At 46.6% G+C, this 19,065-nt stretch overlaps 1 protein-coding gene across 3 annotated transcripts in view; it reads left to right on the forward strand.

Annotated features, from left to right (window-relative positions):
• Positions 1-19,065, forward strand: part of LOC115480718 (PML-RARA-regulated adapter molecule 1-like) — a 171,881-nt gene that overhangs the window by 37,824 nt on the left and 114,992 nt on the right. The window lies entirely within an intron of this gene.

Consider the following 19,065-nt stretch of genomic DNA (forward strand, 5'->3'; position numbering starts at 1 on the left):
GTGGAGAAGCAGTTCTGTGGGTGTTGGGGGGAGGGGCTGGTCCAGAGCAGTAAGGGGGTCAGGCACCTGTAAATTATGGCTGCTATTGCGTCCCTTTGCAGGGCAATAAACTGGGAGGGCTAGGAGTGTCCTGGGATTAGGGAGATGGTATGGCAGCCAGGAAGTGATAGGCAATACTCTTATCAGCCTTGGGTCTTGCTCATCACTTTGCAACTGTTGTGCCATCCCCAAGATGGCTGTGGTATGGATAAAGCATTTGATATTCTGCTTTTCTGTGGTACAACCAAACCAGTTTACTAGTATTATATGCAGTACTTTCTCTGTCCCTAGTGTGCTCACAATCTAAGTTTTGTACCTGGGGAAATTGAGGGTTAAGTGATTTGACCAGGATCACAAGAAGGTGAAGTGGAAATCAAAGCCAGTTCCTCAGATTCTCAGCCCACTGCACTAACCATTAGGCTACTCCTCTATTCATGGGAAGGCTTATGACTGAGGACAGGGCTGGGAAGAGTAGAGTGGAGGAGGGGAGAGATGGAGGAGAGAGAACAACCGTAGTGGGCTAGGGATGTAAGGGGAGATGGTTAGGGGTTAAGACTGGGGGGGGGGGGGGGGTCACAAATATTGTTATTGCTTAAAAAGTTGTTTTATTTCATATGATTAACAGGTAAATAAAGAATATATATTTTTAAAATGATATTTACAAACACATAGAACATACAATCAATCAGAAATCAGTTTTCATATCACAAAAATATCTCATCAAAATTATAACCTCTCCCCCCTCATGGCTAATCACACTAATCACAGTGAGTAGCAGCCCACTGGTGTGTGATGGTTCCTTGCAGACACCAATTTCGACCCATTTTTGTCGCACCATGAGGACTTTTATAAAACCACTTCTTCCTGCCCCCTCCATCTCACTTCACATCTGGATCCCCTCCTCTCTCTTTCTTCAAGTGCTTAATGTCCTTACCCCCAAGAATTTACCAGCATTCCTCTTATTGATGTAATCATTCCAATTTAAAAGGCTGTTAGTTTTCTATATTTCCTTTCTGATATAGTTTTACCCTCTGGCCGTCCAGCATGGGTGCACCATGGTCAGCACATGTCTTGCAGCTTCTCCACAGAGGCATTTGATACATAAGGCACACGCCCTGCTCATATACAGTCACAGTAGTACATGCAGGAGGGCGGCAACCTGCGCACTTTCTGTGCACATGGGCATATGTAATATTGTAACCCCATTTATATTGGTTGTACTAAATCTTTAATAATGAAATTGCAGAGTGTACAGAATGCTGCAGGTAGAGGAATCTTTTTGGCAAATAAATATGATTATATTTCTCCTTTAATGCTACAGTTACACTGGCTGCTGGTGGAAGCCAGATTACAATTTAAGGTTCTGGTTCTGACCCTTAATGATTTTCGTGGGGATTCCTTGGGGTATCTGATCAACCATTTTGTGTTTTTCAATAGGAATTATGGTAGAGTCACTAGACATCTTTTTCTGTTAGACTTTCCCTTTGTTCGTAATGTGAAGGCTTTGCATTTTCTCCGGTCCTCACTGGCTTATCAAGTAGCTTCTAGCTGGGATTCTCTCCCTTTTTCTTTAAGGCATAAATTTATTTATTGATTGGGATTTATTAACCGCCTTTATGAAGAGATTCACCCAATAGATTACTATCTTGAGTTTAGGAAATTACTGAAGACTTTCTTTTTTAGAAAATATGTCTCCTAACATAGAGCTGCTGCTGTTAAGTTTTAAAATTGGGATTATTCTGTATAGTTATCTGGAGTATGTTCTTTCTCTTGATGTTATCTGCTTAGAACCTTTTGGTTGTAGCGGGTTATAAGATCATAATGTAATGTAATGTAACAATATGTATGTGTAGTTCTTTCAACCTATCTCCGCATTGGGAAAAGGCTCACAAAATGAAAAAACTGCATGCATGTGTGAATATACCACAGCTTCTGGTCCTGTGTACAACACTCTGTAGAGGTGCCAGAATAGAAGGCTTTGTGGGGACTGAAGCCCGATTTTATATATCAGGATACAGAACTCCTTGTGGAACTCTTTCTGTGCAATAAGTACCTTGTTCCTTGGCCCTCCGTGATTTGCTTTGCCCAGTTACCTCTCCTCATCTCTTCTTTCCCACCCCTCCATGTGTCATCACTCATCCAGAGAGAGGTGCAGGAAGAAGACCAAGTGGTCCTCTTTTTGGAAGTAATCCTCCAGATTGCTGTGGCGACTGCTGCCACATGTAGCCCTGAGCTGCACCGCGAAGCAGGGGCTACAGTGACAGGTGAAGCTTAGGAGGACATTGGCAACAGATTGCCAAGCATCCTGGGAGAGAGTGGAGGATGGGGGTGGCACAGCAGGTGCAAGTGATAGGCAACTGAATCTGAGACCCTGGAGCACCTCACTGGGGCTGTAGTGTATACCCATCGCTGTGCTCCTGCCATGCCACCTTCCTAATCTTGAGCCTTACGATCCTCTCTTCCTCTTCTCTGTGCACCCCTTCCTTACTGTTCCCTCTAAGTTGAGTGAGTGTCTTCCAACTCCATTGCTTCCAGTAAGAGGTGGTGCTTCAATACTGTGTTTTCAATCACTAGGGACACGCAGATTCCCTGGAGTCCAGCGGAACTTGCCTATCCCTTGCTATTGAAAGTATAATAGTGAAACAGCACCTCCCACTGGCAGGACTGTAGATGGAGGACTACCACTCAGCTTAGAGGGGACAGTACACTTCTCACCCTTCCTGGTTCATATAGTGTTTTAACTGAAAAACAGAAGAACAGCAACCCTTGTAGCCTTGCAAGCAAAACAGTCACAACTAGGACAACAGAAAAAAGGAGGGGGAACAGCAGATGATATGAAAACTTGCACTTTATTGAACATCCAGGACTTAAAATGAGCCATGTTTCGGCCCAAAAGGGCCTTCCTCAGGAGTCACTTGAATTGGATGTATATTATTGAAACTATCACTTGAGTCCGATCAAGTTTGGAGGTGCTTTAATAGACAGTTTATAAGGACTAATCCATGATTTAGACATTGAATATGCCAGCACCTTGATAGTTTCAACAATATACACCCAATTCAAGTGACTCCTGAGGAAGGCCCTTTTGGGCCAAAACACGGCTCGTCCTGAATGTTCAATAAAGTGCAAGTTTTCACATCATCTGCTGTTCCCCCTTCTTTTTTCTGTTGCGCATATAGTATTTTGCCACCTGTTTAAAAGGAAAGGGACAAAGATATGTTTATGCTGCTCATCCCCCCCCCCCCCCCAGCTCCTTGTTCACTGCTGACTGTGTCAGTATATGCTAACAATTGCCATAATAAACTAGGACCATTAATTGGGCAATAATTTTATTTACAATTCTACAGCTTGTAAAGAAAAATGTTTATAATGTAATGTATACAATAGTTTATTTATTATCAGGATTTATTTACCGCCTTTTTGAAGGAATTCACTCAAGGCTGTGTACAGTAAGAATAGATCAAACATGAGCAATAGACAATTACAGCAGTAAAAATATTCAAAAACAATACAAAGTATGGCATGGTATAAGACATAAGACATAAGCATCGCCACACTGGGATAGACCAAAGGTCCATCTAGCCCAGCACCCCGTCTCTGACAGTGGCAAATCCAGGTCACAATCACCCAACAAGATCCACGGAGCAAAGCATTTTGTACTGCTTGTCCCAGGAATAGTGGATTTTTCCCTATGTTCCTTTAATAACATTCTATGGCCTTTTCCTTCAGGAAGCCGTCCAAACCTTTCTTAAACTCTGCTAAGCTAACCGTCTTAACCACATTCTCCGGCAACGAATTCCAGAGTCGAATTACGCGCTGAGTAAAGAAATATTTTCTCTTATTTGTTTTAAACTTACTGCACTCTAGCTTCAGCGCATGCCCCCTTGTCCTAGTATTTTTTGAAAGCGTAAACAGACGCTCCATATCTATCTTTTCCACTCCACTCATTATTTTATATACCTCTATCATATCACCCCTCAGCCGCCTTTTCTCCAAGCTGAAGAGCCCCAGTCGCTTTAGCCTTTCCTCATAGGAAAGTCGTCCCATCCCCTTAATCATCTTTGTCGCCCTTCTCTGCACCTTTACCAATTCCACTATATCTTTTTTGAGGTGCGGCGACCAGAATTGAACACAATACTCTAGGTGCAGTCGCACCATGGACCGATACAGTGGCATTATAATATCCTCATTTTTGTTTTCCATCCCTTTCCTAATAATACCTAACATTCTATTTGCTTTCTTAGCTGCAGCAGCACACTGAGCAGAAGATTTCAACGTATCATCAATGATGACTCCCAGGTCCCTTTCACGTTCCATGACTCCTAACGCTGAACCTTGCTTGACGTAGCTATAGTTCGGGCTCCTCTTTCCCACATGCATCACTTTGCACTTGCTCATATTGAACGTCATCTGCCATTTAGACGCCCAATCTCCTAGTCTTGAAATATCTTCTTGCAACTTTTCACAATCCTCCTGCGATTTAACAACTTTGAATAACTTTGTGTCAACAGCAAATTTAATTGCCTCACTAGTTACCCCCACCTCCAGGTCATTTATGAAAATGTTAAAAAGCAACGGTCCCAGCACAGATCCCTGAGGGACCCCACTAACTACCCTTCTCCATTGAGAATACTGACCATTTAACCCTACTCTCTGTTTCCTATCTTTCAACCAGTTTTTAATCCATAACAATACACTACCTCCGATCCCATGACTCTCTAACTTCCTCTGGAGCCTTTCATGAGGGACTTTGTCAAACGCTTTCTGACAATCCAGGTACACAATATCCATCGGCTCACCTTTGTCGACATGTTTGTTTACCCCTTCAAAGAAATGCAGTAGATTGGTGAGGCAAGACTTCCCTTCACTAAATCCATGCTGACTTTGTATGTAATAGAACATTATAAGTGATAGTGAAGGGTAAAGCAAAGATGTAACATATAGAAGGGTAAGAAAGTAGGAAGAGTTAGAAAGTAAGGTTATTGATTTAAAGAAAGTTGCACATGAGGTCAGAGAAATGGTTAAATGTTATCTCAGCAAGGGTAGTTATTTATCTCATAAAAATTAAAGGTGTGTTTGACTTATATCTGTCAAAACAATATAAATAAGGGTAAACTGTAATTATTACAGGGTTATTTTTACAGCTATTAGTGTATATGTTATGCAAATAAAATAGAAGATACCACAGGTCACTTGGGGAGGGAAGTACTTGGATAATCTCTGGAGTCAAAAGAAGAAAAGACTGTCGGAGAACATACATGTAAGGCAGTCTTAGGATTTGACAGCTAAAAATTACCGGGTGACACCACAGTTGGGTTGAGGAGGATGGGGAGAGGGGAAGTACAAAAGTACATAAGTATTGCCATACTGGGAAAGACCAAAGGTCCATCAAGCCCAGCATCCTGTTTCCAACAGTGGCCAATCCAGGTCACAAATACCTGGCAAGGTCCCAAAAAAGTACAAAATGTTTTATACTCCTTATCCCAGAAATAGTGGATTTTCCCCAAGTCCAATTTAATAATGGTCTATGGACTTTTCCTTTAGGAAGCTGTCCAAACCTCTTTTAAACTCCGCTAAGCTAACCGCCTCTACCACATTCTCTGACAACGAATTCCAGAGTTTAATTACACGTTGAGTGAAGAAACATTTTCTCCGATTCATTTTAAATTTACTACATTGTAGCTTCATCACATGCCCCCTAGTCCTAGTATTTTTGGAAAGCATAAACAGACACTTCACATCTACCTGTTCAACTCCACTCATTATTTTATAGACCTCTATCATATCTCCCCTCAGCCGCCTTTTCTCCAAGCTGAAGAGCCCTAGCCGCTTTAGCCTTTCCTCATAGGGAAGTCTACCCATTCCCTTTATCATTTTTGTCGCCCTTCTCTGTACCTTTTCTAATTCCACTAGATCTTTTTTGAGATGCGGCAACCAGAATTGAACACAACATTCAAGGTGAGGTCGCACCATGGAGCGATACAAAGGCTTTATAACATCCTCATTTTTGTTTTCCATTCCTTTCCTAATAATACCTAACGTTCTATTTGCTTTCTTAGCTGCAGCAGCACACTGAGCAGAAGGTTTCAACTTATCATCAACGACGACACCTAGATCCCTTTCTTGGTTGGTGACTCCTAACGTGGAACCTTGCATGACGTAACTATAATTAGGGTTCCTCTTTCCCACATGCATCACCTTGCACTTGCTCACATTAAACGTCATCTACCATTTAGAAGCCCAGTCTCCCAGTCTTGTAAGGACCTCTTATAATTTTTCACAATCCTCCTGCGATTTAACAACTTTGAATAACTTTGTGTCAACAGCAAATTTAATTACCTCACTAGTTACTCCCATCTCTAGGTCATCTATAAATATGTTAAAAAGCAGCGGTCCCAGCACAGACCCCTGGGGAACCCCACTAACTACCCTTTTCCATTGAGAATACTAATCATTTAACCCTACTCTCTGTTTTCTATCTTTTAACCAGTTTTTAATCCACAATAGAACACTTCCTCCTATCCCATGTCTCCAATTTCCTTTGGAGTCTTTCATGAGGCACTTTGTCAAAGGCCTTCTGAAAATCCAGATACACAATATCAACTGGCTCACCTTTATCCACGTTTGTTCACCCCTTCAAAGAAATCCATGTTGACTGTCTCATTAATCCATGCTTTTGAATATGCTCTTTAATTTTGTTGTTTATAATAGTCTCTACCATTTTGCCCGGCACCGATGTCAGACTCGCTGGTCTATAATTTCCCGGATCTCCTCTGGAACCTTTTTTAAAGATCGGCGTTATATTGGCCATCCTCCAATCTTCCTGTACCACTCTCGATTTTAAGGATAAATTACATATTACTAACAATAGCTCCACAAGTTCATTTTTCAGTTCTATCAGTACTCTGGGATGAATACCATCCGGTCCTGGAGATTTGCTACATCCTCCAGGTTTATAGAGAATTAAGTTTCTCCGATTTGTCAACTTCGAATACCATTTCTGGCGCCGGTATCCCATCCAAATCTTTCTCGGTGAATACCGAAGCAAAGAATTCATTTAATCTCTCCACTACAGCTTTTTCTTCCCTGATCATCCCTTTTACCACTCGGTCGCCTAGTGGTCCGATTCTTTTGGGGAGGAAAGACAGGGAAAAACCATCAGGCTTGGTGTAAACATAAATGTGAGCAGAAATTATGTGCAGATCAATACACACTTTTGAAAATTGACATATATGTAGAGAAACATTTATAAACCAGTTTCCACAACTCCATTTTTATGTTTTGACCCATGTCTTCACATATGCAAGGGTTTTTCATTTCATGCAACAATATGGTCTCCATTAGTGCCCAAAACATATGTGTATTTGTCAGGTCTCTTCTCAGTAACTGCATTAGTAGAGTGCACCTAAATTTGCATATGATAACCTTATTACATCGCCGTGGAATATTTTCTTGTTACTCTCACAGTAGAAGCCACAAACTCAGGCATTTGCATGTGGCTCTACTGAGAAGCTTTCCTCATTGACCCCTTTGTCTTCTTTCACTTTCTTCTCTCTTCCCTCTCCTTTTGCTCGCTCTCACCTCTTCTTTTTCAACCTCTTTCTCCCTCTTCATGTACTTTCCTGTCCTACCTTGCTCTCTCCTTTTCTGTCTCCCTCCCCATTTACATCCCTCTTTCATTTCCTTCTCTTCTCCTTTTATCTTTTACTTCTTACTTCCTTTTTCATGATCTCCTCTCATCCCTTCATCTTTTCATCCTTTTTTTTTTGTTACATTTGTACCCCGCACTTTCCCACTCATGGCAGGCTCAATGCAGCTTACATGGGGCAATAGAGGGTTAAGTGACTTGCCCAGAGTCACAAGGAGCTGTCTATGCCTGAAGTGGGAATCAAACTCAGTTCCTCAGTTCCCCAGGACCAGAGTCCACCACCCTAACCACTAGGCCACTCCTCCACTTGTTTTCCACTCCTTTCTTGTTTTCTTTTTCCTTTCCTTTTCTCATGTCTCTTCTGTAACTGCCTCTGTATATACGGTGAAGTGATGGCAGTCTGCCTTTTACACGAATTGTACAATATCTTAGTCTCAGAGATAATTGTTTTAGACACCTGGTGACACCGATACACTCTTGAATATTTCCTGTGTATGATCTGTACTGAAAACTAGGACACGACTCCAACTACAAAACCACATATAGAAATAACTTGTGTCGTTTGTGCATAGTAAAGACTGAGTATGCAGCTGACACAGAAAAACGATCTAGAAGACACGTGGAAAGTAGAATAAAGAGCTATTGCCTGTGGTCTTCTGATTTTCCCCTCTCTTCTACTCAGTATGTTAGTTGCTGTGTTACCCAGTGCAGGTTGGCCTGCAAACAGGAGGGAAACTCGGGTACTGATTAGTTATGTGCTGTCAGTTTCATATCAAGGGGTTCTTCACCTGCTGGGTTGTGTTTTGTGAGATATTCTTTGTCTTTAACAAAATCTTCTTGGAATATCTAAGAGCTTTGCAGATATTAAATAATCATAAACAGATAATATGTATACCTCTATAAGTGCTATTATACTATCCTAGAACTGGTACGGGAATACACACTGCAATTTTAGTAAAAGGGGTTGAGGGTTGGGGGGGGGGGGGATGGGACCTGATAATTTTTTGTTAGAGGCTGGGGCTTGGGGAGGGTGGCAATTTTTTTTTTTTTTTGGTTGAATACTCTTATATTTGGGCCAAAAAAATAAAAGGTTTCTGTGTTTTGTTGCTGAAAATTAAATGTGTTCAGATTCTAATACTTAATCAAATGTTTATATTTTGCACTGTTCCCAAATCAAGGAACTAGGTGGCTGGAACATAACCTACAAAAGAAAAAAAAAGTAAAATACAACAACAAAAGTCTACTAGATCATCATAAAAGATATAAATAGTAGTAGATCTTCCTGTGTCCCAGATAGTGATGTGCTGAAGATGATTTCCAGGGGCTCTGGGGAGCCTGTTGCTCAGGGGCCCTTTTACAAAGGTACATAAGGGCCTATGTGCATCCAGCGCACGCCAAATCAGATTACCACCTGGCTTCCACGTGCCCTGGGCAGTAATTCTAAATTTGGCGTGCACCAAAAGCACGCAGTAGAAAATATTTTCTATTTTTGACAGCATGACGCTTACCTGGCGGTAAATGGCAGTAGATGTGTGCTGCATGCCTACTGCCCGAGATAGCACGTGAGATCTTACCTCTAAGTCAATGGGTGGCGGTAAGGTCTCAGGCCGAAAATGGACGCACGCTGGGTTTTATTTTGCTGCACGTCCATTTTCCGACCCCTTGAAAAAAAAGGCCAGTTTTCCAGGATGCGGCAAAAACTGGTCCGGCAAGTGCCCAAAAGATGCTGCCACAGGCCACGTTTTGCCACAGCTTAGTAAAAGGGCCCCTCAATTTTTTCACGAAAGACTATCACCACATGAACTAGAACTGGTAGGAGGCCCTTGATGAAACAGTAGTTCTACCCCTAGCGCACTCCATTTTTGGCGCTAGTGGAAATATTTAAAAAAATATTTCTGCTGGGTTAGCACAGTAGCCCTTACCACCACATCAGTGGGTGGCGGTAACTGCTCCCTCTGAAACGGCTGCGTGGCCATTTCTCTTTTTGGCTTTTTTTACCCACTGCAGTCAAAGGGGCCCTGACGTGTGGCAGAAATGACCACCACTGCTAGCATAGGGCCCCTTTTACTGCAGCTTTGTAAAATGTCCCCTAAGTCATCTGTACAGATTTACCTCTGCATCACTAATTCCCAGGCACCAGCGGAAAACCACCAAAAATCTCTTGATTTGGGTTAGGCTTAGATCTGTGGTGGCCAGATGAATTCACTCTTGTCTATTAATCTAGCTCTATTTTTGCACGCTTTCTCTGGCGCAACAGGTGAGATTTCAGTGGGACAGGAAGAATGAGGGTTTGAACAGAGGTGTCTCGTCCAGGTGGTGTTTCCCCTGTGAAGTACCTAGAGGATGGAAAAAGCATTTATTGTCTACCTATTTGGAGATTTTTAAAAATGTTATTTTATTTTGATTCTTTTCATTTTAGTCATATTCTTCCCTCCCTCATGACTCGACCCTAGTAATCTGCACCTTTATTCAGGCACATCCAGTCTTCTTCATGCCTTGTGGTCCTGTGCCACTCTGCCTTCAATTTCTCTTACTCCTGTTAACCTCTGAGCCTTAGAAAGCCCAATGACCCTGACTCCCATATCATATCCTGCAACCAAAATTGGAACCGAAAAATAGGAGAGAATCAAATGCTGCTGATATGAAAAAGAATATTCTATTACGTATTGTGTTGACATTGTAAGTAGTATACCGTGCCATACTCTGTTTTGTTATTTGAATATTTTTATTGCTATAATTGCCTATTGCTCACGTTTGATCTTTTCTTACTGTACACTGCCTAGAGTGAATTCCTTCAAAAAGGCGGTAAATACATCCTAATAAATAAACTGTGCAAGATTTGTCTGCTCATATAACTGGGGCCAAGCCAGGATGCATTCAAATGCTGGACTTTAATAATCCTGATATTAGAGTCCAGCTTAACTGCAGTGCTATGCACTAATCTACAAGATACTTGGGGGGTCCTTTTACAAAGGTGTGCTAACGTTTTTAGCGAGCATTAAAAATAAGCACACGCTAAACATCAGAGACACCCATATATTTCTATGGGCGTCTCTAGCGTTTAGCACACGCTAATCATTAGCATGCACTAAAACTGCTAGCATGCCTTTGTAAAAAGACCCTGGGGTTTGTTTTCTAAGCCTGGGAATGGCCAGGGTCAAAGATGCTCTGGAGGCACCATCACAGGAATCACATAACAGGTAGTGGGTAGACTGAGAGTGTTCATGGACAATTTTAAAAGATTTCACGGAGCTACCAAAGGATGTTTTGACATAAGTGCAAGCTCAAATTTTGAATAAATAAATAGTTAATGATCTGACTTTTTTGAATATGGAGGTTGTAATAATTGATTGAGCTACATATACTCAACATTCCTTCAATTAGTGTTTAGTTATTTAAAGGTGGACATTTTTCCATCTTCTACTCCAGGATCTAATTATTGCATTTCATTTAGTTACTAGTAAAACAGACCTGTTTCTGAGTGGAGGAGTGGCCTAGTGGTTAGAGTGGTGGACTTTGATCCTGGGGAACTGAGGAACTGAGTTTGATTCCCACTTCAGGCACAGGCAGCTCCTTGTGACTCTGGGCAAGTCACTTAACCCTCCATTGCCCCATGTAAGCTGCATTGAGCCTGCCATGAGTGGGAAAAAGCAAAAAAAAACCACAAATGAAACGGGCGCTAGCAAGGTTTTCCTTGGAGTGTGTATGTTTGCGAGAGTGAGTGTGTATGTGAGACTGGGTGCGAGTGTGTCTGTGAGAGAGAGAGAGAGTGAGTGTGTGTGTGACAGAGAGAGAGTGAGACTGCTGGGTGTGAGTGTGTCTCCTCTGTCCCCCCTCCAGCCACCCAGTGATTCTCCTGTATCACCGGCCCCCCCTCCAGCCACCTAGCGATTCTCCTTTTTCCCTTGCCCCCCTCCAGCCACTCCTCCACTTTAATCAGCATATATTAAATCCCCCCCATGTGCTACAGAAAAGCACCAAGCACATGCTATATAATAAAACGCACCTCCAACGTTCTGAGGAAAGTGAAGCCTTCAAGCCTTGAAACATTTGTGCGCTCTGTAAGGCTCCATCTCCTCAATTGACGACACGTAGTTCCAGAACGTTGCAGGAATGCTTCAAGGCTTGAAGGCTTCACTTTCTCGGCTTCAGAACGTTGGAGGTGCGTTTTATTATATAGGATATACTTAATACTGAAACAGGTGGGAAATCAGGAGACGAAAGGCAAATTTTGGTTCCAAACAAGTCAACTTTATTGCTAGCAAGTGAACAGCACCGAGTAGCCTCGGGACACTGTGTGTCATAAATCATCTGACGCTTACATTTATACTTCCCTACTGGGCCTGCGCATTTGGCCCCTTACACGTCACAACTGTCATGCGCAGTAAACATTTGTAGTTCTTACAGTACAAAATTGTAGTCCCAGTACGTACACACGTCATAACACTGAAATGATACTGGCAAGAAAAACGAAACTTAGCAGCTTATTCTTCACACACACACAATGCTCCTTTCTAGCACAGGAGATAAGGTGCGGCTCAGGAATGCAGGGGGGTGTCAGCACCCTCCAAGGTCGCCTATTCAGATGGTGTTGCTACGTGCAAGCTGGTCTTGTATAGGCCTTGCAAACTACTGTTACAAGCTATATATCTAATAGCCCTGCATTCTGTCTGTACATTAGTAAACAGCAAACTTGTCTTGTTAGTAAACAGTAAAACTGGATAAGGCACAAATGTCCAGTGCAGTAATAAGGTGTGGCCAAACAGCCAAAAGCAGAGGTAGAGTGCATAAGTAAAAGTCCATCAGTAGGCACAAAACATGAGGTTGTCCTGTTGCTCAGTAGTATTCAGGTAGTACCGGCGTTCCACTCCTTCATTCCCCCCTTTTGATACTTGAACATCCATTCTGGTGGAGAGTATCACCTCCATGAACCCTAAAAAGGAAAGAAAGGACAAGGATAGTTAGCGAGGGAGGCAACAAGCGAGCCCTAAGCCCTTGCGCAGCCGTTGGTTGCTTCGCCGGGGTTGAGACGGAGGGCCCCTAGTGGAATCCCCCCCCCTTTGTAGCCGGTCTTTTGCTGGCACAAGGGTGATGGCCCATTGAGTGACTCAGGGGGTTCAAAGTGCATATCAGCCACAAGGTGCTTCATCGTCAGCTTCATCAGACTGGGGAATGGGGGAGTACATCTGGAGAGCCATAAGTTGGGCAGCAGCACGGCGGTCAGCGATGCTTTCCATGGTGGAGCGGAGACACCTGAAAACTAAGGGGAGAGACAAAGGTATTATTAGGCAGGACAGCAAAAACAGGCCACCCATGACGAGGAGGCCTTGCAGGCTCCCGGAGGTTGGGAGCCAGCTGGTGAGGGAGGAAGTCCAATCCCACGCACTGTTCCAGGTCTGGACGGGGACGTGGGCTAGTTTGACCATCCGGTCAGTTATCTCCCTGATGACATGGCTCTGGTCATCAATCTGTAAGCAGCAATTACTGAGGTTAAACTTGCCACACACCCCGCCCTCCTGGGCTAAGAGGTAGTCAAGAGCCAAGCGATTTTGGTAGACGGCGGTAATGAGCTTAGTGTTCTGTCGAGCTAGGATATTGAGGGCCAGGGCAGAATCGTTAGTAAGGATCTCGAGTACGGCCTGTAGGCGAATAATGCGATTCAGCATGTAGATAGGGGTGCGGTACCCGTATGTACCATCTTCAGCCCATGTGGCCGGTCCATAGTAGTGAATGATACGTTCAGGCGGCCACTCGTTGTCCTTCCAGTCTCCAATCTGGACTTTGGGCTTGATGATTGGGAAAGACCGTTTTCGTCGGGTAGGGTTATCAGGCCCCTTTTCCACGTATAGGGGGATACCCAAAGTTTCGCCGACTTGTATGGGCAGAAGGAAAAAACTAGGTCGGACCGTGCCCAAGAGGCAGGTACCGTACCAGCGGGTCGGGAGTTGTTCATAGGCCCTGCGTCCGCAGATATAGTAGTAGCCCGCCGGGGCTACCCACTTGAGGGAAGCGTTCCCTCCGTATGTCCATGTCATGTTCAAGGTGGGTTCTGTCCAGATAGGCTCCGGGGCGGGCAGGTTGTCCGTTTGCCACCAGGTCGTCCGGCTGCCATTATACTGAAGAACCCCCGTACAAGCAGAGTCTCCCACTGGTACAGAGTAACGCTTCGATGGCGCTCGACTAGCGCAGAGGGTACCTATGATATTTGTTCTCAGGGCCCATTCGTACGGCTTCGGCCGTTGGGGAAAGGTAATGTTAGTGGTGTTGAGTGCATCCCATGTGTGTTGTCGGATCTCTCTCGCTTCCCAGGGCCATTGTTCACCCATGTCGGTGCCTCCACAGACGAAACAGTTGGCAATTCCGAGGGAGAGGGCGATGTTTTCAGCCAAATTGAGGAACATATTTCGGGCTTCTGGGGAAATGGGGAATTTAGTCTTGGTCTGCTCAGCACGAGCAATTTCATCAAATACGTCTTGGTAACCGACAACAGTAGTCTGGTAGTGCGTAGGAGGCTTCGTTTCGAGACTCTGATATATGGTAATATATGTCAACGGATCCATTCCTCCGCCGTCAATGCCGAGGCCCCACGTTCCTCTCCAGGGCATGTCGTGTCCTCGGATGGGCCAGTCTAGGGACACATAGTTACCAGAACCTCGACGAAATTCGCCCAGGCCGGCGCATCCGGCATATCCTCCTCCCGTATAAGCACAGACTCGGTCCCAGCCCGAGGCTCGAGTGTCGCCGGCGCATGGGAGCCACACCCACGGGGAGCAGCATCTCATGTCTGGACTGAAGGGGCAGACATACTTGTGGTCCTTAACGTACGCCTCTCGCCAACTCTGGCTACCACACTTGCGAGACCAAGGGTGCTTGTCCATGGCGGCACAGACGTCGAAGGTGAGGGTTGCTACAGTTTGGATGCCACCGACAAGGATACGAGTGGAATTAATGTAATACAGAATGCCATCTCCCTCGACTCCCGGAGGTCCGGCCACATACGCAGGGAGTCCTACGCTGAGGGTGACATTGTAGTATCTTGGTTTGGTAGGGCTGTGGCAGATAGTGAGATTTCCTTGGAGGCATCTGTGGAACTGTTGGAGGCCATTCGGAGTGATGAGGGCACAAGTCGGGAGAAACTGGCAATCGCCTTCCGGGGGCTGCGTCTGGTGAATGAGGGTAGTGACTAGGTGATATCCTCCCTCTATACGGTGGCGCACGAGGCGCAAACATTCAGTGCAATTCAGGCTCAAGGGGTAATAGCTCGGGACTGAGCAAAGGAGGAGTAGTAGGCTCAGCATCATATATGCGGTGGAAGGTATCCGAGCCTTTGCAGCAAGAAGATGATAAGGCCCACGATTATGGCTGCGATAAAGAGAGAGCCAAAAACGCAGTGGGTCCAGAAACTGAGTTCCTGTTGCTGGGCAGACATGAATCTGGTGGTTTACGTCTTTCTTAGAGTCAGCCGTAATGGAGCGTCAGGATGTTGGTGCGCAGTCCAACGCTTCAGGGTGCTGCTAGTGGGAGCAGCAGGCTTCAATCGGGTCCAATGTATCCACACTGGGCTTCCTGCAATTTTAACAGCGGTGGAGGTCGTTAGGAGAACAAGGGAGGGCCCCTTCCATTTTGGCTTTAGGCAGTCAGATTCATCCCACTCTTTTACCCAGACCTCGTCTCCCACCCTGAACCTGTGCGTAGGATTGGTGAGGACCAAGGGAGCTACTCTTTCAGTGTACTGCTGGATGTCTTGCACTACCTGGTGTAAGGCTCTCATCTGTTTCACTAAGGAACTCTCACCCTGTATCTGCAAGGAGTCGGGAAAGGAGGGTAGTGGTGGTGGCCTAGCATACATCATCTCGTAGGGAGTAAGGCCGGTAGCCTTGGGGGTACACCTAAGATGCAGCAAGGCCAGTGGAAGCAGGTCGGGCCATTTGGCTTTTGCTTCTTGGCATAGCTTGGCTAGCTGGTTCTTCAGGGATCGGTTAGCCCTCTCCACTACTCCACTGCTTTGGGGTCTCCAAGCACAATGCAACTTCCAATCGAGGCCCAGTCTGGTACTGAGCTGTTGTGTTACTTCGCTAGCGAAGGCGGGACCGTTGTCAGAGTTTATTTGCTTGGGGAGGCCGTATCTGGGTAGGATTTGATGAAGCAGTAGGGAGGTAACTTCTTTAGCCATTTCCGTTCTAGTAGGCTGGGCTTCAATCCATCCGGTGTAGGTACACACGGCGACGAGGATAGCTTTATAGCCGCGCGCCGGGGGCATGTGTGTGAAGTCAATCTGGCACACGTGAAAAGGGCTGGTGCCTCGGAGAACATGTCCTGGCATAGGGCCGGGCCCCGTTCGAGGGTTGTTCCGGGCACAAGTCGCACATCGGCTGGAAGCGTTTTTGGTCCACAGGGATAGTTTGTTGATGTAGTAGGTCTTCTCAAGTAAGCGCCCCAGGGCGTCCCTTCCCAGGTGGGTGCGGTCGTGAGCCTCCTTGGCCACCGTCCAGGCCAAGGCTTCGGGTATCCATATGCGCCCATCCTGTAGTATCCACCAGCCATTGCGTGACTGTAGACCCTCTTGTTGGGCCCATTCCGTTTCTTGGGGGGTGTAAATAGGGGTCTCCGTAGGGAGCTGGACGACGAGTACGGGGTCAGGAGGGTGAGAGGAGTAGGGGAGCTGACTTGCCCTTTTTGCAGCGTCGTCTGCCCGCTGATTTCCCCGGGCGATAGGGTCTGTTCTTCCAGTGTGGGCCCTGCAGTGCATCACAGCCACCTTCTTCGGCTTCCATACCGACTCGAGTAATTGGCAGATCTCAGCGGCATTTGCAAGTCCTTTCCCTTCTGCTGTCAAAAATCCCCTCTCCTTGTACAAGGCTCCGTGCACCTGGAGGGTGAGGAAAGCGTATTTGGAGTCGGTGTAAATGTTAACAACTTTTCCTTCAGCCCACATGAGGGCTCTGGTGAGGGCGATTAGCTCCGCTTTCTGGGCTGATGTTCCGGGTGTCAGAGCCATAGCCTCGATCACATGGTCCTCAGATACCACCGCATAGCCAGCTCTTCGAATTCCCTCTATCACCTGGCTGCTTCCATCGGTAAAAAGGGTGATGCCCCCTTGCCAGGGTTGATCCTTCAGGTCAGGTCTGCTCGAGTGCACAGTGGCCATTACCTCTTCGCAGTCGTGGAGTGGTGGTTCAGGGGCCGGAAGGAGGGTGGCAGGATTGAGGTTGGTCGTGTCCAGGATCCGCACCTCCGGATTTTCGCACAGGAGGGCTTGGTATTTGACCAATCGGGAGTTGGTCATCCATCTGGGTCCGTGGCTCTCGAGTAGGCCGCGGATGGTGTGGGGTGTGGTCACAAAAAGTGTTTGGCCGAATGTGAGTTTATTGGCCTCGTGTATCAGGAGACAAGCAGCCGCAATGCTTCGTAGGCAGCCCGGCCATCCTCGTGCCACGTTGTCCATGCTCTTGGAGAGGTATGCTACAGGGCGTTGCCAGGTACCGACCAGTTGGGTAAGGACTCCAAGTGCCAATCCCTTCTTTTCGTCGATGAACAAGTAGAACGGCTTAGTCACATCTGGCAGTCCGAGCGCTGGTGGGGCCACAAGGGCCTCCTTGAGGTCCTGAAGGGCTTTCAGTTCGTGTTTCTCCCACTGGAGATTTTGGCCCTCGAGTTCAGGTCCTTTCAGTTTGGCGTACAAACTGTGGGTCAGGATGGCAAAATTGATAATCCAAATGCGGCAATATCCAGCGGCTCCGAGGAGTGCCCGTAGTTCTTTCTTATTTGCAGGAGTGGGTTGGTTGCGGATGGCTTGGGTTCGGGGGATACCGAGCCTTCGGGTTCCTTCTCGGAGGCGAAACCCCAGATACTCGACTTCGATCTCGCATATCTGCGCCTTCTTGCGACTGGCCCGGTACCCCTGGGCTTCCAGGGTCTTCAAGAGGTAGAGTGTAGCTTCAGCACATTCGGTGTACGTTTCACGGGCCACCAACAGGTCATCCACGTATTGGACGACCGGCCCATACTCGTCCTGATACGTCTTCAGGTCCTGGGCGAGTTGGTCGCCGAAGAGGGTAGGCGAGTTCTTGAACCCCTGGGGAAGACGGGTCCATGTATATTGCTGCTTGGTTCCCGTCTGCAAGTCTTCCCACGTGAAGGCAAACAACTTTTGGCTGTCGACAGCAAGAGGGATGGAAAAGAAGGCGTCCTTCAAATCAATGACACTGTACCACTTGGTCTGAGATGGCACTTGGGCTAGGATGGAGTATGGATTTGGTACGAGGGCAACTATGTCGGCTACCTGGTTGTTGACTTTCCTCAGGTCCTGGACGGGTCTGTACTCGGATGTTCCTGGTTTCTTAACGGGCAACAATGGGGTGTTCCATGCGGATCTGATTGGTTTAAGGACTCTCTGTTGAAGGAGTTTCTGTAGATGTGTATGCATACTATGCCGGGCTGCATAGGGGATGTGGTATTGTCCTTGGTTGACAACTTGAGCATTTGGTTTGAGCTCAATCCAGATGGGGATAGCGTTAACGGCCAGTCCGCCGGGGTTCAATTCTGCCCATACATCAGGCACTTCATCCATTATGGCCCGCCTCTGCTGGGCGAAAGGGGTGTTCTGGTCGTAACGGCAGTCGCCGGGTCCCACAGTTGGGGGAACATGTAGTCTCCATTCTTCTCTTACTGGACAGATAAGTGTTACTGGCCGATCTTCAAAGCGAGCTTCCACTTCACCCGTAGTCTTGAACTTCAAGGTGGCCTGGAGCTTACAGAGTAGGTCTCGACCAATCAAGGGGACCGGGCATCCAGGGATGTGTATGAACTGTTGGGACACCATCGTCCCTCCGATCTGGACTTGGCGCTCTTTGAGGAGGGGGGCCGCAAGGGATTTCCCGGAGGCTCCCACAATTGGTATAGTTTCTTTCGTGGCTGGGGCTATGGCTGTGGTGATAACAGATCGCTGGGCCCCTGTGTCTAGTAAGGCCTTCATAGATTCTGTCCCCACCCGAATTTCCACCAGAGGGTCAGTGGGGACTCTGCCCTCCCGGTCTCTTCATGCTGTGCCGTCTCGGGTAGCGTCCACAGCCATCTGCCATTCCCTCCGGTCATCCCGTCCTCTCTCTCTTCGGCCCCTTCCACGTCCTCGCCTAGGGGCCCCCGTGCGGTCGCCGGTCTCCTCCTCTCTCTGCCGGTCCCATGATTCCTCTTCTCTCTGGTTGTCCCGTATCTCCTCTGGGCAATCAGCCCACCAGTGTCCTTCTTGTCGGCAATTTGCACACTGGTTACGCCCTATGGGGGACCGCGTTCCTCTTGTTCTCCTGCCCCTCCCCTTTGGTCTAGACCTCATTCGTTCTTCCAGCACCGTGGCCAAGACATCTGCCTTCTCCCGCATC

The sequence above is a fragment of the Microcaecilia unicolor genome, chromosome 11, assembly GCF_901765095.1.
Source record: "Microcaecilia unicolor chromosome 11, aMicUni1.1, whole genome shotgun sequence".
NCBI classification, from domain to species: Eukaryota; Metazoa; Chordata; class Amphibia; order Gymnophiona; family Siphonopidae; genus Microcaecilia; species Microcaecilia unicolor.